Source organism: Hylobates moloch, unplaced genomic scaffold (genome assembly GCF_009828535.3).
Source record: "Hylobates moloch isolate HMO894 unplaced genomic scaffold, HMol_V3 SCAFFOLD_5, whole genome shotgun sequence".
Classification (NCBI taxonomy): domain Eukaryota; kingdom Metazoa; phylum Chordata; class Mammalia; order Primates; family Hylobatidae; genus Hylobates; species Hylobates moloch.
Window position 1 is genome coordinate 11,912,978 of NW_026652280.1, and position 24,733 is coordinate 11,937,710.

Here is a 24,733-nt window from a genome sequence, read left to right on the forward strand (position 1 = left end):
CTTATTCATTTCTATAAAATAAGAATTGGGAATTATTGAAACACCATAGATTGCCAATAATGAAAAGTCACATATAAAATGATCTATTAATTATATATTTTTTCATTTCATTTAATTTTATTTCAGGATAATATGATATGTAAAATTATTTAAATGTGTGATCTTTGTTTAAATGTTATATCAATTTACTTGTAAAATATGACTGTTCCTGAAATATAATGTATATATAATTAAAAATCTATTTTAAGTGTACAATTTATTAGGTTTTGGCAAATATATGTGTGAGCCCATATATATATATATATATATATATATATGTATATATATATATATATATAGAGAGAGAGAGAGAGAGAGAGAGAGAGACAATACATTAAAATATAACAGGACATTCTCATCACTTCGAAAAGTTTCATATGCCTATCTTTAGTTTTGTACTTCATCTCCTTCCCCATCCACAGCCGTGGGTTACTATTGATCTCATTTCTATCCTTCTAGCATTGGCTTTTCCAAAACTACATATAAGCAGTTCAAATAGTATGTCGTCTTTTGTGCCTGGCTTGTTTTATTTAGCATAATGTTTTTGCAATTCATCCATGTTGTTGCATATATCAGTGACTCCCTCAGTTTCACTGCTGGGAAATATTCTATCCTATGGAGATGCCATAGTTTGTTTATCCACTGATATAATAGACATCTGGACTCTTTCCAGTTTTAAGGAATGATGAATACAGATACTGTGAACATTTGCATATAAGTTTTGTGGGGACATATGCTGTCATTTCTCTTGGGTAAATACCTAGGGATACAATTACTGTGGTGTATGGCAAGTGAATTTTAAATTTTTAGAAAGTGCCAAAATATATTCTAACATAGCTGTACTACTTTGCATTCCCATAAGTAATCTATGTTCTATTTGCTTCATATTCTTGTCCACACTTGGTATTGTCAGGCTTTTTAAATTTTGGCCATTCTGATGGGTATAGAGAGGTGTGGATTTTTCTTCCCTCTTCATAATGAGTCCTTGTTGTTCATCATTTCATGTGTTTATTTGCAACTTGTATATGTTCTTTGGAGAAGAACCTGTACAAATCATTTCGAGTATTACATTCATTTGTTTTCTTACTTTTAGGAATTATTTGTATTTCAAATACAAGCCTTTCATCACATTTTTTTGCAAATATTTTCTGTCAGGCTGTGGTTTGTGTTTATATTTTCTGAACAGTGTCTTTCAAAGAGATTTTTCTTTATGTTTTAAATTTTGATGGAGTTCAATTTATTTAATTTGTAATTTTATAACTTTACTTTTTCTAATTTAAAAATATTTGTCACACTCAAGTCACAAATATTTGTGATCATATTTTGTTCCATAAGTTTTAAAGTTTTAACTTTATGATGAAATCATATGCAGAGGTAAATGTAGTAAATAGAGCATGAGCTCCAGGTCAGGCTGTCTGCAATAAATTCCATTCTTGTGACACACACTGCTCTACATTGTGGGACTAATTGCTGTGCTTTTCAAGCCTCAGTGGTCTCATTTATAAATTAGGGTTCATACTACCTAGAATTTAAAACATCAAATTACGGTCATGATTATATAAGATACAATAATGCTTTAGCATGATGACTGAGTCATACCTTAGTATATTTTAAATAATGCCACCTGTTATTATTTTTTCATTATCAGTGATGTCCTTAATACTAAAAATGTATTTTAAAAAAAGTTTTTCCTTGACATGAAGGAAGAAAGTAAGACTTCATTCACCAAATATTTATAGTGTGTCCATCAACGCTATCACACCTACATATTTTTAAAATTTTTTTTAATTTTTAAAAATATTCTTAAGAATAATACAGCTTGTTTTATAATTGAGATGGAAAAATTTTTTCAAAAGGCTATATATAGTATGAATCACTTTTGAATATCTGATGTACTCAACTGATGGATCTATATGGCTATTCGTGTGTAAGAAACACAGATGTTGAAGTCATGCTTGTTTGTGTAAACCAAAACTTAAAAACTTTAAGTAAATAATACTAAAGAACACTTAAGAGATATTAGGCACTTTTCTAAACACCTTGCGGGCCTATCTATTTAATCCTCACCACAATCTTTTGAGGGAAGTAGAAACTATTATTATTCACAGTTTGTTAAAGAGGCAATTAGTTCAAACAGAGATTGTCTTAAGTGACCTAGGACCCAACTGGTTAGTGCAAAGCTAGTATGTGAACCCAAGGAGTGTAGCCTCAGAGCGCATGTACATTCCAACTACATCATAACAACTCAACACACATGCCGTGAAGGGGCACAGGTCCTGAACGTATGCCCCTAAACCTGTTGAAATCACTTTCTGGAACCTGGGACAAGAAGAGAGGCTGATTAAACACTTCTGAGGATCAGATAATCAGTGTTTTAAAAGGCAGATTTAGATTTCCTTTTGTGAGTCGAATATATATATATATTCCAGTGGGATATGGTGCTATATATGTCTATAATATAGTATATATTGTTTACCAGTAAGTGTTGCATTTCCAGGACACGGGGGTCTCACTTTTCTGTTCCACTGACATCAGGCATAGTGATGGATTCCACCTCTAGGCAGAAGTTTTAAAGATGGGTGGATGCTTTGCCATGTTTATTTTTATCCTTCCATCTAGTTACAGTTTGCTGTTTCAGGGTGGATTCTGGAGTAAATAAAACATGGGAGAATCACTGCAGCTAAGGTATGAAAAAAAGACATGGTATAAGCTAGAAATTGAGTTCTGGTTTTCTAAGCCAGAGGTAATTTCTCATTTTTTTTACCACAGCATAACCTAGCTATCCCTATTGATATACAGTGCCCACTTTAACATTGTTAGGTCAAACTAGAATTTAATTAATTAAATATGTACTTATTAGTATATCTGAATTATTTTCCTCTAAGTTGGCCCCAGGAGTGATGTGTGACTGTAGACTAAAATTGCATAGTTAGTATGGGACTTGGGGATTCTACAACTGCAGAAGATGGAGAGTTTTGGACATTCTCAGATTTCCCTGGATTTTGAGCTAAGTTTTCACAATCAGCTCAATTTATCATTGACCAAGAACTAGGCTATTACCACAGACTAGAAATACTTCAAGGAACACCTCTGATTTTAATTATTTTTCCAAAATTAGAATTACATATGTTTGAAAGCCTCAATATTAACAGTCATTTGGTCTCAAAAACTATATAGATTTATAGATATATACATATGGACAAGATATTTATGAATTCTTGTTAATGTCGTTATGAGAAAGAGGCTTTATATTTATTAAATTTCCTTGCTTTTTAACACATCAATAGAAATTTGGATATTTATGACAAAATATGCAAAGAGCTCTATTAATGTATTTTTCTCAATTAGGATAATAAAATCCATGAAAATCAGAAATAAAAATAATAATCCTGTAAATATTTCCATCTGAGTTCTAACTCAGTAAACAGGTAAAGTGACATCAAACCCTGTGAAGATGCTAATGCAAAATCAAGATAAATATATGAAAACAAATAGAATTTGTGGCTATCATTACAAAGTTAAGGGTATTCTGAGTCATCTAATCTACACACATATCTCATCAGTGAGATTTAATAGGAAAAAACATGAGGCCTCTTATTGTGTTTAAAATCAAATGACTCCACAAATCGAAATTTTTGAAAGGTATAAGCTAGAAAGTTTCTCCTTGAGCATTGATATGTGTAATTTTTACTGTTTTTGTGATGCTGATTTGCAGAGAAAAAAAAGTAGTAGAAGGCCCATCTAGGAATATGCCAATCTACAGTGGTGTAAAATTAGCTACATGCAGCATAATCAGAGAGAGCATGTTCTCACTTTCTCTTGGCTAACTTTCCAAAGACAATTATCCAAGAAAGTGTAAGGAAAGGAGCTGGAGCACAAGCACTCTGACAAGTGCAGGTGACAGTAAACTGTAATGCACAGTGTTAAAAAGAATTAGTGCAGTAGAGGAACTGGTTGACACTCATGAATATTTCCTTACCTATGATCCCAGACTTTAAAATAAATCATGCAAACCCTAAGAAACATCAGCTTACTGTCCCAATAAACATCAAATGGAGACATAATTGGCATTCAAAAATATTAGACACACATATTTCACAACTGTCAAATGATATCAAGACTTTTGTCTTCAATATATTTGGATAGTATTTAAATAATCTAAACCTAAGGGTTCTACATCAGTAACAGTGACTTTGAAAGCATTCGTAAGAGGGAAATCATAAAGTAGTCAAATTTTGGAATGATGTAACATTTTTTAAAAGTCCTCATTTACAATTGGATTTTAAAATCATTTCATCTTAGTAACACATACTTTATTGCACTGAGAACGTCACTTATTTCAACCTCTGGTCTTCTCTGTTTTCTGTTTGTTTGTTTTGTTGTTGTTGTTGTTGTTTTATGTCAGTCTGTGCTGGTGCTGTCTCATTGTGGCCCATGCTGTCTGTGGATCACCCCTTCCTGAACCAGCCACCCCATCCCAACACCTGGCCAAGGCTCTCAGGGCAGGTCTTTGAATTAACATTAACGGTCTCACCTTCCCCTACTTTTTTCCTCTCATCAAGATGCATTGACTTATGTCCCCTTCCCTGATATCTCATTAGAAATTAATTTAGCAAACCAATCCTAGCTAAGATATTTGTGACCAAATATGTTAAAACATACTTATTCTCTCAAAGTATTAATAGAAGGGCTTAGTGCATGAGACAAATGATTTGAACAATACACAACACTTAGAATTAAGGACTTTCTCAAATAACATAATATTGTTTTACTGCACTATGTTTGTAAAAGGCTTGAGCTGTCTCGGGTGTTGCAATGTGGTTAGTACTACAAGACCCCCAGCTGTAGTAACAACGAAGTCTCAGCTGAATTTAGGTCAGGAGCAGACAGGAAATAAAGCTGGTATACAGTAGAATGAACTAAGCAAGAGGTAGGATCTTACTAGAATCCTGAAAAGGTGCTTGATTTAAACCAAATCTTTAATAAGTATACCAATAGGGCAAGTTACCGACAGATATTCTAAAGTGAACTATACTGAAAGCCCTCATAATTCCAAGAGATCTCAAGAATAAGCAATTTATAGATACAGAGATGTTTTCTTTGCTTAAGAGGTAAAATAGGACCTTATAAACAAGGTGGGAGAAAAGAAACATATTTTCACCAGGTCACTAGGCCAAAAGAACAGATTATCTTGGTTTATCTCTAGTGGCTAGTTAGCTATGCAGTTCCTTATTGTGCTAACGATTACTAAAAATTCAATTACTTGTATGCTATCATTTCAAATAGAGACTGTTTTTGACTTTATTCTTAATGAAGCTAAAGAATGAAGGCCAAAATGCTTTGAATGATCTTTTGATAAGAATGGGGAGGCCGGGCACGGTGGCTCACGCTTGTAATCCCAGCACTTTGGGAGGCTGAGGTGGGCGGATCACGAGGTCAGGAGATCGAGACCACGGTGAAACCCCGTCTCTACTAAAAATACAAAAAAAATTAGCCGGGCGTGGTGGCGGGCGCCTGTAGTCCCAGCTACTCAGAGAGGCTGAGGCAGGAGAATGGTGTGAACCCGGGAAGCGGAGCTTGCAGTGAGCCGAGATTGCACCACTGCACTCCAGCCTGGGCAACAGAGCGAGACTCCATCTCAAAAAAAAAAAAAAAAAAGGAATGGGGAATACATTATATTGCAATTTCAGATGCTTAAAAGCAATAGTATCGATGTAAGAACAACTCTACCTTGTTAAAATCTGTTACATTTTGAAGGACTCATAGAACTATTTATTTGTTACATATAATTATAAAATGCAATTCTATTTGTTATATTATAGTTTGCAAGATGCATGTGTGTATATATAAGAATGTGTATATATATATGTTAAATATTCTTATAAGTATGAAAGTTAAGCAGAGTGAATATTATCTCCAATAGTCATAACCATTAACATGGATTAATTAATATTTATAACAAAAATGGAAAATAGAAAAAGACTACAAATTTATTTTACTTCATTATCTCCATCAGCTAAAATAGTATGTCTACATTAGCAAATTCTATCAACTCAACTCCCAAAACATATCCTTAGCCTGCTTATGCCCTAATTGCACCATGACCACCTTAGTCCAAGCCCTAATTTTCTTCAGATGAACTAGAACAATAGCCTCCCAATGTTCTACCTGCTTTACTTTTACTTTTAAAATTCTGTTGAGGTATATTTATGTTCAATATAAATGTATACATGTAATATAATAAAATATATTCTAAAGTGCAAAATTTTAATGTATAATTCAATGAGTTTTAGCAAATGTGTACCTCTATTATTTTACAACGTAATTCAAGGCCTAGACCCTTTCCATTTTTCTTGAAATTTCCTCATGTCCTTTTGTGTAATGCCTACATTATTTTGCACAACATATTTGTAAAATTAATCTGTTATTTATTAATAAGTAAATTATTTTTATTCTTCAGTAATGTTTCATTACAGAAATATATGAAAATCTGTTAGTATACTCTCGATGGCCATTTATGTAGTTTGTATGAACTGGCTTTGTGAGTGAAGGTGTTTTAATATTACTTTTTGTTTTAATTTTTAATTATTATGGGTACATAATAGTTCACATCAGGTTAATAAGGTATCCATCACTTTAAGTAGTTATCATTTCTTTGTGTTAAGAACATTCCATTTCCTATCTTTTAGCTATTTAAAAAATACAATAAATTATTGTTAGCTATTGTTACCCTACTGTGCTATCAAATACTAAATCTTCTTCCTTCTCTTTAACTGTAATTTTGTACCCATTTACTGTCTCTTCCTTATCCACGCCCCCATGCAGGCTGCCCTTTTGAGCCCCTGGTAACTGTCATTCTACTCTCTATCTCAGAGTTCTTATATTTTTAGCTCTGCATATGTGTAAGAACATGCAATATTTGTTTTCCCGTTCCTGGCTTATTTCACGTAACATAATATCCTCCAGTTCCATGTTGTTGCAAATGACAGGATTTCATTTTTTATGGCTGAATAATATTCCATGATGTGTATGTAACACATTTTGTTTATCCACTCATCCACTGATGGACACTTCCATTGATTCCATATTATTGTGAATAGTGCTGTTGTGATTGGGCACTAAGCTCTTCAGGGCTAGTTTCTTCAGAGATATAACTTTTGGAATGAGAAGGACACATAGCAAATAACTGGGGTTTTTTATTTCAAAAACTTTAGTGGAAGGAATTTTATTTCATGACTCTAAATTGTGTTTTCTAACTGTAACAGAAATCCCAACTTTAATATACAAAAACCTGTTAATTTTATTTTCAACCGATAAGGACAATGTCTTCATCTATTCATTGCATATTCAAAGCTTATGAATTGCATTTTTGTTTTAAGATACACACACTTGCCTTTTGTAAGTCTGATACTAATAATCTTAATGTAAGGAAGTAGATATAAGAAAGTGTGTGTTCATTTTAGTTTAAATTAATGTATAGTTTGTTTAATGTTTTCTAATTCCTTTTTATCTACCTATATAGATTGCAGTACCAGTACATGAATTGTAAAAATCATTTTACTTTATTTTTATACTACAAAGTTTTCATTTGAAATGTATTGCCCTGATGAATTTAATAGTTATATGCCAGCCGGTACTGTGTGTGTTTGAAAATGATTTCCAGTTTCTAATTCTCTGCTCAGCCAGGAGGAGCATCTAAAATGATGTTCTAAGCCTAAGTAGAAAGAACACTAGGTTTCCTTTTATGACTCATTCGAAAAAAATGTCCATAGCACTCTCCATTTACACTAAAAATGTTTTCCACCTGGAGTTTTCAAGAGACTCAGGTGGGTACTTCTCACCTGGCCTCCTCTAATTGGCATGTAGGGGCTGTGATTGATAGCTTAGTAACAGGGTGCACTAAAATGGCTTGGCTAAAGTTAATGCTTTTTCTTGTCTATGATATAGAGTGAGGCCATTTTTGAAGTATGTTTTGGTATTCATTTATAAGTCTATTAGATTTCTTCTCTTTTTCCCCTTATTTATCACCCAAAAACCTTCTAAATCATATTCTGTTTTTGCATTGATTTTGCAAGTTAGAAACTGCAAATATTCTCACTTCATGAATGCATCACAAAAATGTTTTATTCTCCATATGTCATTAAATCTCATTTAACAAGGTTTCCTGTAAAAGGTCAAGAATTAGCCTGGAATAATTAATTTTTAATCTTCCTCACATAGTATGGCTCAGTCTTTATAGATTATTTTGATCAGAATGTCACACAATGTCTTATGGTTCTAGGGAAGCATGCTTGTAAGGGTACCAGCGACAAAATTAATCTCTCAGGCAACACACTCTGCTTTAAGAAAACTTGTGTTCTTTCAAAAGGTAGGGGAGTATTAGATTTCCATTTAAATCTAATGGAAGAACCAATTTTGAGAGTCCACAGCTCAATTCGAATCCCTTCCTAATTTCAGAATTGTGTTGTAATTCACAGAGGAATTTATTGGGGGTCATTCCAAAATTTAGGATGGTAATAGACTTAATTTATATTAAATGTGTTTCTGAAAACTGTGTAATGCATATTAAAGTTTGATCAAAGGATAGATATATAGATAATAGAGAGACAGATTATAGAAAGACAGACAACTATAAGTATAGAGATAATACAGTTTTAAGTATTCCATTTTCTGTATTATCGTATTTATAAGAAAACCTTCTATGGCTCCTGGGCAGTGAATGTTTTAGCAATATTTAACCTTATCAATACTGAATTAGTAGTTTTCTTATTCTTAAAATAAATGGTGACATATTTATTGTTGTGCATAAATTAAGCTTGTTATAGCAAACACCTATTTTCATATTTTTAATTAATTTATAAAATATACATCCAAAGAAAAGAGCTATTTTTAAAAGACATGAGGACATTAACTGTCTGCTCATATATTGTTTTCATTGAGGGAGATACAGAATGTAAATATCATTACATTTAAAATACCAGTGTCTAAACTTGAATTTTATTTCTACCCATTCTGAAATGAGTATGCATATTCTTTCATTTATAAACATTAACATTTTGAAAATAGTAATACCTTTGCACGCATGAAGAAAAATATAAATACATACTATAAATCAGTAATTTCTATAAAACTATAGAAAGTGTGTGGGCAACTTGCTCTGATATCCAAATCTAGCAAATATAGAACCAAACAATTTAATTTACAATTTTTCACTCATTCCTAAAGACCAACACAAATTTTAGCATGGTTAACTGAAGATATAACATTCATTGCAGTCTTAATTATAAGAATCATGTTTTCTAAAATGAACTAGGATATATGCAAATTAGGATTTAACATAGTAATATCTTGCATTAACACTACCAAAAAAGAAAAAAAGAGTTATCAATGACTGTTATGTAATGCAGACTCTTTGAAAAGTAAAGTATATCTTAATATCTGTAGTTCAACTATGTCGTTACAGGTGATAGCAAAGCCACATAAAGAATGGAAATTATTCCTTTTCATATGCAATCTAGTGATCTCTCATTTTTAGTAGACTAGCATAACTGCAATTAATTTTCTTTACTAATAGTTCAATTTAAGATAAACTGAAAATTTAAATCCATAGATCAAAGAAAGAGCCTAACTCAGTCATACCTATCTCAAAGTAGACTATTCCAATGACTTTAATTTTAAAGACGTCAGCGGTTTTGCTATAAAACATGACATACAGTGTTATCAGTTGTAATCAAATCAGTGAGCTAGACTTGCAGGTAAGCTATTTTGTACTCATGAGGGACAATATGATTTAAATTCCATGCAAAGGGAAAGATAAATCTAAAACATTACCCTATAGCAAAATTAATTATTATTCCTTTGGGTGCTTACAATGCCCATATTTCCACATTATATTAATTTAGCTACCAATATAAATATTTCTAGCTGCTGAAAATTAGAATTAAACTGATGGAATATCTTAAGGCCAAACCATAAACCAAGAAAACAAATGAGGTAGATAAATATGAATTCTCTGAGTTTCTGCGTACCGTCTGCCTCTCACTGCGCACCTCCTCTGCTTCTGTCTCTCTCACCCTGCTCTTCCTCTCCTGTCTCATCTGCCCAAGCAAGTAGAATGGAACATTCTACAGTCACATGATCTTTGGATTATCAGTGCAAAACACAAAAGGTAGGCATATTTATTTGGCTAGCTTTATGTATTTATTTTTAACCTATGTGCTAATTTTTTTTAAAAAGCCATAATAAACACTTGGATTCCAAATACAGTATTTTTTTGAATACTGCTCCAAATACATACCATACAAAGTAAAAATTTGAAAATACCTCTGAACCATAACAATAAACATAATAAGGTAATGATATAATATCTTAGAAGGTGTTAAGAACAAAGGAAGGAAACAAGGCAATGTAAAGGTAATGGGAAACATGGGTGATGGTGTTGTTAATATTTTTAAAAGGAGCAATCAGTGTTGGCCTCACTGGGTGGGTTGTGACTGAACAAGGACTGGGGTCAGGTGAGTGAACAAACTATTGATGTGGGGACAGATTTCTTCAGGCAGAAGCCTATCGTCTCCATGGCTGTGAGGAAACAGCATCAGGCAGAGGAGACTGGAATGGAGTAAGCAGAGAGGAAATACTTGGAAAGTTCATTTAGCTTTTAGTATAGAGACAGAAAACCATCGAAGGGTTTGAGAAAAGTGCCATTAGCATCTGTCTTTCATTTTAACAAGATCATAATTGGCTGCTGGTTTAAGAAGACACTGTGAGCGACAAAAGGGGGAGCAGTGAAATCATTTGTAGGGGACATTTGCAACAGTCCATAGAAGGTATTTTCTAAGCTTGGACCTAATTATCCAGGGTTTCCAAAGTGATCAGATTCTAAATATTTTGAAAGCTGAGTCAACAGGATTTATGGATCAGATAGATTTGGATGTGAAAGAAAAAAGCTAAGAATGACTCTATCGTGTGTTCATTATGAGGAAAATGAAGTATAAAACTCTATCAGGTCGCATTGAGGAAACCAGATATTTAGCCTTGGGTATGTTAAGATCAGCATGTTCAAAAGAGGAACTGTTGCAGATTTCACATAAGCAGCAGAATACAGACTCGAGTTAACAGGACTGGTCCATGCTGACATACCAACTTGAGATATATTTGAAGGCATTTCTAGATAAGACCAAGGGAATAAACGTGGATATAAAATGGGAAGAATTCAAAGACTAAGCCCTGGGAATCACCACAGTTAGTCAATTAAGAGAAAGTAAGGGAAGCACCAAAGGAAAAATGGGAAGGGTAGTGGTGAAATAGGAGGAAAACCATGAAAGCATGGTCTAGGAAAAGTACTGTAAGGAAAAGGAAATAATCGGCACTGTTAAACAAGGCTGAGAGGTTATGGAAAGGTTATGCAAGAGGAATACTGAGAATTTACATTCAGTCGTTGTCGGTTATTAGGGGCTTTTACAAGAATAGTTTTAAGACAGAGGTAGCAGGGAAAGACTGAAAAATCAAGAAAAAAAGATGGATCTGGTGTTAATGGGGAGGTCCAAGAAGTAACTTTTTTATATGAGAGCAATAACAGCATATTTAAATGCAGATGAGGGCAATCCTGAGGACACCAGGGATAGAGGAAAGTAGTTGTTCTAATGCCCTGAAGAGGTGAAGATGGGACAAAGCCATGCACAAGTGACCCACAGGTTTCTTACAGAGGAAGGTTCTGAAAAGATACATGTGCTGAAAAGAACTGCTTAGCTGTTCAGGGAAAACAAGCCATGTAGACTTGGTAACACTTGTTTTTGTTTCTTCAATATCTAAATTCTTTTACATGCAATAATACTGATAATTTGTTGTGTGTCATACTTTTATATGACTTTTCCCCATCTCAGGAATGTGCTTTCTCATAAAAAAACAAGAAGGAAGATGTACTATACGGCACTAATGCCAGTAAGTGAGAAGTTGTGAGTTGGGGAGGTTTTGAAATTTATTTTGTGAGAACTGGAATTTTCTTATCGAATTAAGAAGCAAGGTCAGCCCCTGTATATAAGAATGGTGAAGAGATGTGAGAAAACTGAGAAAAAAGGAGAATGACTAATATAGCCATTAAAAAATATAGAAAAGCAAACTCGACAGGGAATTTTAACATCAATGACAGTTCAACAAGTGGGACCAACTTGCCATTTATGTTGCTCGATTTTATTTTTCTCTAGCCAAGTAAAGGTACAGGTGCAAAACAGGCACAGATTTGGGATATAACGAGGGTCTATTTCTTTTTCCCCCAAGAGAGTAGCCTCCCAACAATAATATAAATCTCAAATATTTCATGATAGGATCCAGCTGTGTTTTCTTTTTCTTTTCCTTTTTCTTTTCTTTTTTTTTCTTTTTTTTTTTTTTTTTTTCTCGCTCTGTTGCCCAGGCTGGAGTGCAGTGGCGCAATCTCAGCTCACTGCAACCTCCGCCTCCCGGGTTCCCGCCATTCTCCTGCCTCAGCCTCCCGAGTAGGCGGGACTACAGGCACCCACCACCATGCCCCGCTAATTTTTTGTATTTTTAGTAGAGACGGGGTTTCACCGTGTTAGCCAGGATGGTCTCCATCTCCTGACCTTGTGATCCGCCCGCCTCGGCCTCCCAAAGTGCTGGGATTACAGGCGTGAGCCACCGCGCCCAGCCTCCAGTTGTATTTTCTTGCACATATTAACTGATTACATACGTATATGTATACACACACACACATTGTGTACACACTATTGACTTAAACATTTTTTTCGACTTTTATTTTAGATTCAGGGGTACATGTGTAGGTTCGTTATATGAATATATGGTGTGATGCTGATGTTTGAAGTATGATTGATCGCATCACCCAGGTAGTGAGCGTAGTACCCAATGGACATTTTTTAAAATCTTAACCCCTCCCTCTTCCCAATAGTTTCTGGTGTGTATTGTTGTCATCTTTATGTCCACGAGTACTCAAAGTTCAGCTCCCTCTTATAAGATATAACATGTGGCATTTAGTTTTCCATTCCTTTATTAACTTGCTTAGGATTATGGCTCCATCTGCATCCATGTTGCTGCAAAGGATATGATTTCATTCTTTTTTATGACTGCATAGTATTCCATGATGTGTATATATAGCATGTTTTCTTTATCCAATCCACAGTTGATGGGCACCTACATTAACTCCATGACTTTTTTACTGTGAATAGCACAGTGATGAACACACAAGTGCATGTGTCTTCTTTTGGGTATATACCCAGTAATGGGACTGCTGGGGGGAATGGCAGTTCTGTTTTAAGTTCTTTGAGAAATCTCCAAACTGCTTTCCACAGCGACTAAACTAGTTTACATTTCCACCAACCGTGTGTAAGCATTTGCTTCTTGCCACAGCCTTGCCAGATTCTGCTGTTTTTATACTTTTTAATAAAAGCCATTCTGACTGGTATGAGATGATATTTCATTGTGGTTTTGATTTACATTTCTCCAATGAGTAGTGATATGATTAACTTGTAGAGCATCAAATATAGTGTGTGTGTTTGGGTATTTTTAAGTACTACTGCTATGCTATGGGCTTTATTCTCAAGTTGTTTGCTTGGTTGTTTATTTTTCCACCCAAGTTATAGAAGGACGAACCAGTTGACTATTACTATGCAAATTAGCAAATGTCAGAGTTCATGATGTTCATTTATTTTGAAAGTGTGTTTGGTATTTGTGGGCCCAATTTTAAAATAATATTAGCTACAGGTCTATCTGAAAACATCTTACTTTTATAATGCTTCACATAACGTGGTAGAGGGAATTTTCTGAAATATGTACACAAAATTTTAAAATAATGTGTTATTTAGGAAAAATATATGGCCTTAATAAAGCTGGTGTTTTATTTTAACCAGGATGAGGTTATTCACACTGAATCATCAATATTTTGACAGTTCGTTATTTCCTACATGCAGATGCTAGTTTATCCAATATGGTGGTTTCCATTAAAAAAAAAATTTCTCAGCTGTAGAAAAAATACAATTTAAATAAGAGTAGATCACTCCCTTATAATTACGCCAACATTACATGAAGCAGAATAAATGGAACCTAATAAATTATTTCACATAGAAGGAGTATTCCTGGATGAAGATTCTGATAGACAGAGGTATTTGAATTTAAAATCTAAAAGTATTTACTAAAAAACTAAGATTTTAGTTAGATTACTAAGTAAAATTACTAAGATTTTAGTAAGATTACTAAGAAAGGAAGGTGATTGGGTCAAGGGAATTATTGGTATATCCATTTCTTAGAACTTTTTTGTTAGGTTGGTGCAAAAGTAATTGCTGTTTTGGCCATTACAATGATTTGGCCATTATGTTTAACGGCCAAAACTGCAATTATGTTTGCAACAACCTAATAGTAAACTCAATCGAGTTTACTAAAATCAAATTTATTGGATTTGAATTGCAAAATGATAACAGTCTACATTCCAGTAGTAGTAAAATTTACCTTGCATCATTCTTTACCATTCCTGTTTTTCTTTTGTATTTCTTTCAGATCTACCAGTTCACACAATTGCAATATCTTCTGGCATACAAAATCATATGTTGATACAAAAATAAAAGCATTTGCATATTTTCCTTATTGCCCTGCATTCATTCCATTTGTAGCAAGTATGGAATTTGAAGTTACTTTGCAAATAGTTCTGTAGCAAGCCTGATGTCTAACATTCCTTGAATTTTTTTTAAGTGTTATTTTTAGTATTACCATAAAACAGAAGACTGAAACATGTTAAACAGAAGTTTTTAAGACCAAAATAAAGTGTCTCTGTCTACCACATTTCCATTATAAATATCCTAGTTCAGACTTATATCTTAGATAATGTTGATACTAATTAATGTTCGGCTATAGTAATAGGAAAAACTAACATATCAAGTTTCAGTAAAAGTTACCATAAGAAAAACTTTAAGAGAAAAAGTATGTACTTACTATTAGTGAACCAGTGACACAATGTTCCCATCTAATAATCAAATCGAATAAAATATCTCAACAGTAAAATAAATCTCAAATATATAATGATGGAATCAATTTATATTTATTTCCTTACACATATTTTACTGGTATATACATTGTGCACACAGTTCTAATTCAAATGTGTTTCTTACTTCACTTGCTTTTTATTTATATGGAGGACCAAAATAGTGTGTGTGTGTGTGTGTGTGTGTGTGTGTATGTGTGTGTATTTTTCAGTGCTACAGCTATGCTACGGGATTTTATGCTTAAACTTTTGTTTGGTTCTTTATTTTGTTCTTGTAATGCATGTAAATATTAATCAATAACAATGTATGTAAACTATGCAGTTTAAACTTATCTTCATATTTCATAAACTTGGCACATTTTTATTACTCATTATTTTGTTTTGGTTTTCAAGTTAATGTATGTCCATTTTAAAGTGTAAAACTAATGTTTTGTTCACAAAAAATGAAATCACTTTTAATACTAATAGGTACAAATGTCTTTATTTTTCTTAAATTGAAATCTCTTATCAACTTCCATCATAAAATTATTTTTGTGTCTCATATACCAGCATTCATTTGATAATTTGCAAATGAAATCAATATAAGGCAAATATTCTCTATTTTGCCCATTTTTAAGACATTCTGGTTTGATACGCCACATTGATCAGTGAAAGCAAGCTGAATGAAGATATGCTTTTCTTACAGAAGTAGACATATTGACTATTACTGTTGTGGAGATGTTTTAACATGAACTTTCAGAAGTTGCCAAATTGATTGCAAGATGTAAGAAATTATTTTACAAGTACAGTGAAGTATGAGGTAAAGTGTATTATTTAATTGTCCCATATACTTCATGATTTAATAACTAATTATCAAAGTTCATATAAGCCATAGGTTAATTTCACCAGCAAAATGCAAAATCACTAATTGCAAAGTCAAATGTTCTTCCCTTTACCTCAGTAAAATATGTACAGGATGTGCTAGTTTTAAAAGTGAAGTTTTCATTAAAAATACTGACACTCTTTGGATTTGCTTGTCAGATCTCATTTAAAATGGAAATATATTATTTAATATTATCTACTAAGAATCTTTAGTAACCCTCATCTAACACCACTGTGAAACTATAGTTTCTATGCTGTATATTTTAAAATTTACACTTCAGAATATTTTGTTAATATAATTTAGAAGTCTTAATGCTGCAATAGCAAAGCTCTGAAATGTTAATACACATAGTTTCAACTAAATATCAATAGTAAAAACAAAATGTGTCATAGTCAGATATTAAGAAGACTTTATATGTAAATATTGTATACATTACATAATAAAAATACTGCATGAATATGCTCTTGTCTGTTCATATTATTTGAAGAACAAAACCAACTTTATAGCTTTTCAAAATTGTTTGTGACAATTTATGCCTATTTTTCTCATATAGATGGGTGAGTTCTTTTTCTTCACAGATATTGAACTTTTTTATAACCCCTTAGAGCTGTAGAAGTGAAGCCCAGGTAATTGCTATCAGACAAGAGGAGACCCTCTTGAAATTGTACAGCTCATGAATTTCTTTGAGTTGTCATCAACACAGGTAGAAGAGGTTATTAAACTTAGCACTGGCTGCTGGTCCCTGATTGATACCATGTGTCAGATTTTAAATTCTTTCCTATCCAGCCTTGTAATGTATGCATTTTCCAGTCACTGGCTTGTGGGGCCTTAGGTGAGTTATATTTCTCTAGCTTAATTTTATCATCTCTCAAAGGCTTTTTTCGCTGTTCTTTTAAAAATCTCACAAGTACAACTAAGCTTTTCTGCTTATTTTGAAATATTAGTCACTACTGTTTCCAATAAAACCTTTACTAACAGTAATTTTCCAGCAAATTCATTTGAAAATATGTTAAGTAGTTCTAGATTTTGAAGCTGTTATATTTATTTTCCTTATAGAAATTAGCCTTATTAGTTTCTCAAAAAAGGTCCTATTGATTTTTATAGGCATCAGAAAGACGCACATTTTCAAGGTAGCTTCTAATATTAGAGCTATTTTGGTACGTGTGTATCTATTCGAATATATATATATATGCCATTGCCCAAACCCTGTGGTGACACCTTTGTGGATGCCAAAGCACACAGGGATACACACACACACACACACACACATACACAATTTACATCCCACATTGTAGAAAAAGTATATCACACATTTTAGAAGAAATGAACAGGGGAGTTTTGCAGAACATATTCCAGAGAGATTTATTCTCAGTATTTTCACTCTTAAATGGGTTGGAATGTGTAGGGCATATTCTACAGGAACAAAAAGCAAATGCTTTCAAAATGGTAACAAAATAAAATAAGTGTTACCTGTTTCCTCCCTTACTCTCTATTCTCCCTCATATTAACATATGTAAATTACCTCCAGACCTGGGTTTCCCATCCTCCCATATATACCTGAGAAATAGATATGATTACATGCCCAGAAGGTTTGTAGGGAGCCAATGTTATGATTTTAGAAACATTTTGTAGTAAGGTGTAATTCATGGCTCACAATTCCACACTGTTATACTAAAGCAGTTTTCCTTATTTTCAAACATAACAACAGTTTTACTTTGAATGCTTTTGATAGAACACATCAGGTAAAAAACAAGTCATAAAAGACCACAGATTATAGGGAATTTTAAAAAGGGGGTAAAACTTTCTAGAAAAGTTTTCAAAATATCTTAACACTTTGGAAATAACAGGAGTCGTTTTGCAACTATGATGTCTATATATATACTGTGTGTAGAATATATTAGACATCCGTTTCAGAGTTCAGTCCTTCCACATCACTCCTTCAGAAGGGTTTAAATTCTCCTTTCCCCCTTTTCTTTGCTAGAAGCCCTCTGTGACATTAGCTATGTTTGCCCTGCTCATCTCTTTCTGTTCTTTGTTACCTCTTCATGTAACTAGGAATTCAGGCCACGAAGGACACACCATGATTTCACAGGTCTAAGTCAAGTTAACCAAATTATTTAAAATACTGTAAATTTAATTCAAGAAGAGCTTCTTTTTAAAAGTCGAATATGTATTTATTGACTCTCTCTCTCCCTGCATGCATTTATACAAAAATATGTGGATTTCAAACAGTTTACAATAGACATCATGGACATTATAATTGATATATTAGCTTCCTAGGCCTACCATGACATAAATCAATAACTGAATAGCTTAAAACAGCAGACATGTATTGTTTCATAGTACTGGCGGCACCCCAGATGTTAAAAATCAAAATGTTAGTAGGGCACTTCCCCTGAGGCTCTAGGAAAGAATTCTGTATTGCCCCTTGCAGCTCGTGGTGGTACCTGGCATGCCTTGGCTTGTGGCAGCATCACTCCAATATCTATCTCTGTCTTCATATGAATTTCTCTCTGTGTCTTTGTGTCCTCTCCTTTTCTAAGGTCACAAGGCATTAGATTTTGGACATACTTTATCCAGGATGACTTTTATCTAGAGACCTTTACCTACATTATATCTGCCCTGACCCTATTTCCTAATAATGTCTCATTCTGAATGTCCTGTGGATGTGACTATGGGAGGAACAAAGGGACATTTTTCAATTCACTACAGACGGATTACTGCTGACTTATTTTCTTCTCTATGTAATCGGGTGTTTCTTCTATGTATGTATGTTGTTTTTATAGTTAGAAATTGTAACACTTCTAATTTGAAAAAATACCTAATCAGACTTGGGTATTAGAGGGTATTAAATTCAAAGGTATTGAATACATGGATAATAAATACAAATATTCAAATGGACATTATATTGGAAAGTCCTGTTATGATTGAACGGCACACAGGATGTTTAAGCCCTCTTCTTAGTTTTCCTTTTCCAGGGCACTGCTTCTTGGGACACTGAGTCCAGCTCATTATGGATCATGAAGAGTTTCGACTTTTTCAACTGAATTGCTTCTAGAAATTTCCTAGATGGTAAAGCCTCTGAAGTGAGAGATATTTGACTTGTTCACCACTCTATTTGTACTAACAAAGACAATATCTAGTAGGTTCGCTTAATGCATATTTATTGAAGAGCTTAATGAATAAGTGCTTTTAAAAGGTCACGCTGCCTTAACTCCTCTAAAATTTTCTAATTCATTTTTGACAACTGTAAATGTTTATTCTTTGTGCAACTTTTAACTTCAGCTACTGCAGTTGCTAACCTGATTTCTGTTTGTCCTCTGTCATTTAGTATTTCTGATTTCTCCACTCAATTGACCACACTCTTTTTGAGGGTAATTAGCATAGAATGGGTTTACCAGCCTGGTCGTTCAACATATGTGCCTCCATTTAAATACTTCCCTTCCTTTTATTTTTAATTTCACCATTTGATCATTTAGACTTTTTTGAAGTTTTATAATATTAATTTCAGATATTGTTATTACTTTGTAATCTTTATTTAGAAATATTTTACATGGTATTGTCAGTACTGTTTCTTGTATTCTAGCTCTATTAAGTTTCATTTCTGTTTTTTAAATAATATCTTGCCTTCTGTAGCTTATCATCAAACATATATTGATCTTTATAGCCGTCTATAAGATGGAAGGATCTCATGAAAAAGCCATCTCTGCAAATGTTTCTGTTGTCATAGATCTTCAAAATGTAGATATCCTTAAGTCTTAAACGTTATATGTTAAAATATAAGTATTCATCTAAAAATCAACTATAATATATGAGAGTTAGAGACATTATAACATTTCTCAGTGTCAAAGAGATTAAAAAGTAGAAGGAAAATGCTAATTAGGAAAAGGCAGTGATACAAAAACATTTTACATGAAGGCAGGTTTCAGTGATGGAGAATTTAAAATTTCAGATTCTGAAAACTGTTTAATTAGTTTTTCATTGAGATAAATATTGTCAGTAAAGAGCATTTACTCATTTAACTTTTTGTCACATAAATGTGAAAGCTAACTAGGAATTCAGGCCACATAATAATTGCTCATACGTTTTTCAAATAGAAAATTTTAAATATTTTTCCCTCAAAACATTAACCAAGCAATCTTCATATAATTTATTATGTTTATTTGGGTCTTTAACTTTCTGCATGCTTCTTGGTTTTCACAGATTGAAAGTTGTGGAAGCTCTTGAAAGTTAAATGTGAAAATTAACTGCTAGAATCATTTACTTGCAATAAGAAATAGAAATGGAATTGAGCCCAAATGAAATGTCAATTAAATATGCACATAATACAACAGTAAATTTAAAAACCTGCCATAACTTTGTCAACATTATTAAAAATTCAGTTTTTCATGTCTTAAACTTGATTTCAAAAAAAGTAAGTGGTAAAAACAAAATCGCCTAATGTATATAGGTTTTACAACTTTTTTTTATTATTATCCTTTAAGTTCTGGGATACATGTGCAGAACGTGCAGGTTTGTTACATAGGTATACAGGTGCTGTGGTGGTTTGTTGCACACATCAACCCATCATCTAATTTGGCATTTGTCCTAATGCTGTCCCTCCTCTAGTCACCTACCCCTGACAGGCCCCAGTGTGCAATGTTCCCCTCCCTGTGTCCACGTGTTGTCATTGTTCAACTCCCATTTATGAGTGAGAACATGAGGTGTTTAGTTTTCTGTTCTTGAGTTAGTTCGCTGAGAATGATGGTTTCCAGCTTCATCCATGTCCTTGCAAGGGACATGAACTCATCCCTTTTTATGGATGCATAATATTCCATGGTTGTGTATGTGCCATATTTTCTTTATCCAGTCTATCATTGATGGGCATTTGGGTTGGTTCCAAGCCTTCCCTACTGTGAACAGTGCTGCAATAAACATACCTGTGCATATGCCTTTATAGTAGAATGATTTATAATCCTTTGGATATATACCCAGGAATGGATTGCTGGGTCAAAAGGTATTTCTGGTTCTAGATCCTTGAGGAATCGCCACACTGTGTTCCACAATGGTTGAACCAATTTATACTCCTACCAACAGTGAAAAAGCATTCCTGTTTCTCCACATCCTCTCCAGCACCTTTTGTTTCCAGATTTACAACATTGTTTACCTAGATTATCTCCAAAATGTCATTGAACCTCTGACTTTATGCCTTCTGTCTTCTTTATTGTTTCCCAACCCAATAAAGCCCCAATGTATGTGCATGTATGTGGTCGTGTGTTCAAATACGCAACAAGTGATCCCAGAAATTTTATATATATATATGTTTATTTATTTTTTACTTTGAAACTTTTCCCAGCTGGGTGTGGTACCTCATGCCTATAATCCTGGCACTTTGGGAGGCTGAGGCAGGTGGATTGCCTGAGCTCGGGGGTTTGCAACCAGCCTAGGCACAACAGTGAAATCCCGTCTCTAGTAAAATATAAAAAATTAGCGGGGCATGACAGCGTGCACCTGTAGTCCCAGCTCTTCGGGAGGCTAAGACAGGAGAATTGCTTGAACCCAGGAGGCAGAGTTGCAGTGAGCTGAGATTGCACCACTATACTCCAGCCTGGGGAACAGAGCAAGACTCCGTCTCAAAAAAAAAAAAAAAAAAAAAAAAAATTGCCATTATGACCATGAAACTCAAAATTATTTAAAACAATCATGGAAATGCTCTGTTAACCCACATTTTATCTATAAATTATCTAAAAACCCTTTCATAATAAAAGCAATCAGGCTGAGTGCAGTGACTCACACCTGTAATCCCAGCACTTTGGGAGGCCAAGGCGGGCGGATCACTTGAGGTCAGGAGTTTGAGACCAGTCTGGCCAACGTGGTGAGACCCTGTTTCTACTAAAAATACAAAACATTAGTGGGGTGTGGTGGCAAGTGTCTGTAATCCCAGCTTTTCGGGAAGCTGAGGTGGGATAATTGCTTGAACCCAGGAGGTGGAGGTTGCGGTGAGCCAAGATAGCACCACTGCACCCCAGTCTGGGTGACACAGTGAGACTCCATCTAAAACAAACAAACAAAAAAGGAAACAAATGAAAACAAACAATTAACAAACTAAGAATGCAGTAGAATCTTCTCAACATAATGAATGGCAGTTAATAGCATATGCTATGGTGAAAGAGTAAAGCCTTCCCTCTAAGATCAAAAACAAGGGAAGTATGCTTCCATTCTTCACTTTTGCTCAACATTCTTTTTTTTTTTTTTTTTTTTTTTTTCCGAGATGGAGTCTTGCTCTGTCACCCAGGCTGGAGTGCAGTGGACCGATCTCGGCTCACTGCAAGCTCCGCCTCCCGGGTTCACGCCATTCTCCTGCCTCAGCCTCTCCAAGTAGCTGGGACTACAGGCACCCGCCACCATGCCCGGCTAATTTTTTTGTATGTTTAGTAGAGATGGGGTTTCACCGTGGTCTCGATCTCCTGACCTTGTGATCCGCCCGCCTCGGCCTCTCAAAGTGCTGGGATTACAAGCGTGAGCCACCGCGCCCGGCCACTTTTGCTCAACATTCTAATAGAATTTCTAGCCAGAGTAGGCAAGAAAAACAAATAAATGGCCTCTAAACTGGAGAAGAATAAATGAAACTATTTCTCTTCACAGAGGAAATGATTTCATATATTAAAATATCTAAAAAGTTTGCCAAAGATCTTAAGACATGATAAACAAATTCAGAAATGTTGCAGGTTGCACAATGTACACACATATAAACATAAAAGATCACTGGTATTTCTATACGTCATCAATGAACTATCTCAAAAAGAAATTAATTTACAAAGTATTGTTTAAAATTGCACCAACTATAAAAGGATACTTAGAAGTTGATGTAACAAAGCAGCAGTGAGACTTGTACATTGAGAACTATGAAAACATTGATGAAAAGGATAAATGACATAAAAGGAAAGTTATCCTGTGATGATGAATTGGAAGACTCAAATTGTTAAAATATCAATAGCATCTAAAGCAATATCCAGATTCAGTGTAATGTCTCTTTAAATCCCGAGATTTTTTTTTTCTTTCTTTTTCCAGAAATGAAAAGGCTGGGCCTATGTTTTCTAGGAAATTACCAATGAACACGAATAGCAAAAATAACATTGTGAAGTAAGACCATAGCTACAGCATAAACATAAGCAGGTGAAACAGGGGAAAATAATTAAGAGTGATATGTTTTGGCTGTGTCCTCACACAAAATCTCATCTTGAATTGTAATCCCCATGTGCAAGGGTGGGACCAGGTGGAGGTAATCAGATCATGGGCTCAATTTCCCTCATGCTGTTCTTGTGATAGTGAGTGAGTCTCAAGAGCTCTGATGGTTTTACAAGTATCTGGCAATTTGCCTGCTTGCAATAACTCCATCCTGCAACCCTGCAAAGAAGGTGCTTGCTTCTCCTTTGCCTTCCGCCATGATTGTAAGTTTCCTGAGGCCTCCCCAGCAATGTAGAACTGTAATTCAATTAAACCTCTTTCCTTTATAAGTTACCCAGTATCTGGTATTTCTTAAGAGCAGTGTGAGAATGGACTAATAGAGTAAATTGGTACTGAGGTAGTGGGGCACTGCTATAAGGTTACCAGCAAATGTGGAAGTAACTTTGGAACTGCGTAACATGCAGAGGTTGAGACAGTTTGGAGGGATCAGAAGAAGACAGGAAAATGTGGGACAGTGTGGAACTTCCTAGAGATTTGGAGGGCTCAGAAGGCAGGAAGATGTAGGAAAGTTTGGAACTTCCTAGAGACTTACTGAATGACTTTGACCGAAATGCTGATAGTGATATGGACAATAAGGTCCAAGTTGAAGTCTCAGATGGAGATGAGGAATTTATTGAGAACTGGAGCAAAGGTCACTTTTGCTATGCTTTTAGCAAAGAGACTGTCGGCATTTTACCCTTGCCCTCGAGATCTGTGGAACTTTGTACCTGAGAGAGCTAATCTGAAATTGGAACTTATGTTTAAAAGGGAAGCAGCGCATAAAAAGCTTGGAAAATTTGCAAACTGACAATGCGAAAGAAAAGAAAAACCCATTTTCTGGGGAGAAACTCAGTTCTGCAGAAATTTGCATAAGTAACAAACAGCCAACATGAATGGAGGTAGAGGCCAATATCCTAAGTGAACTAATGCAGAAGTGGAAAACCAAATATGACATATTCTCGCTTATAAGTGAGAACTAAACGTTGAGTAAATTTGTAAATAAAGTAGGGAAAAATAGACACGGGGGCCTATTTGAAGGTAGAGGGTAGAAGGAGAATAAGGATTGAAAAAGTACCTATGGGGTAGTATGCTTATTATGTGGGTGACAGAATAATCTGTAAACCAAACCCCCATGACACACAATTTATCTATATAACAAACGTGCCCATATACCCCTGCATCTAAAATAAAAGTTAAAAAAGGGAATTGTCAACAATAAAGAGGGACATTTCATATTGATAAAAGTTTCAATATCCTAAGATGTAACAATCATATGTGTGTTTATACCTAAAAGCAGAGCTTCAAAAGACGTGAAATAAATGGTGACATGACTTAAAAGAGATATAGATGAAAAGTAGAATTATCAATCTTAAACTGTCAGTAATTGATACTACCAAGGTGTAAACAACTAGAAAAAAAATAGAATATTTGAGCAACCCATCAAACATTAACCTTAGATTTATATAATAATACTCTGAAATACGCAGAATATATACCATTTTAAGTGTACATGGTATACTCTGCAAGATATAGTATAAACAGAGGTATAAAACAAATATCAATATATGTGAAAATATTGAAATTATACAGAGTATGTTTGTAGTTTTCAGGAACTGAAAAATAAT

The 24,733-nt window shown here is 34.2% G+C and overlaps 1 long non-coding RNA gene across 5 annotated transcripts in view; it reads right to left on the minus strand.

Moving 5' to 3' along the window:
• Positions 1-24,733, minus strand: part of LOC131383432 (uncharacterized) — a 122,243-nt gene that overhangs the window by 19,978 nt on the left and 77,532 nt on the right. For all 5 annotated transcript variants that reach the window (XR_009213443.1, XR_009213440.1, XR_009213444.1 and 2 more), the window contains one exon: positions 2,516-2,685. This is a non-coding gene — a long non-coding RNA (uncharacterized LOC131383432). The remainder of the gene's footprint in view (positions 1-2,515; positions 2,686-24,733) is intronic.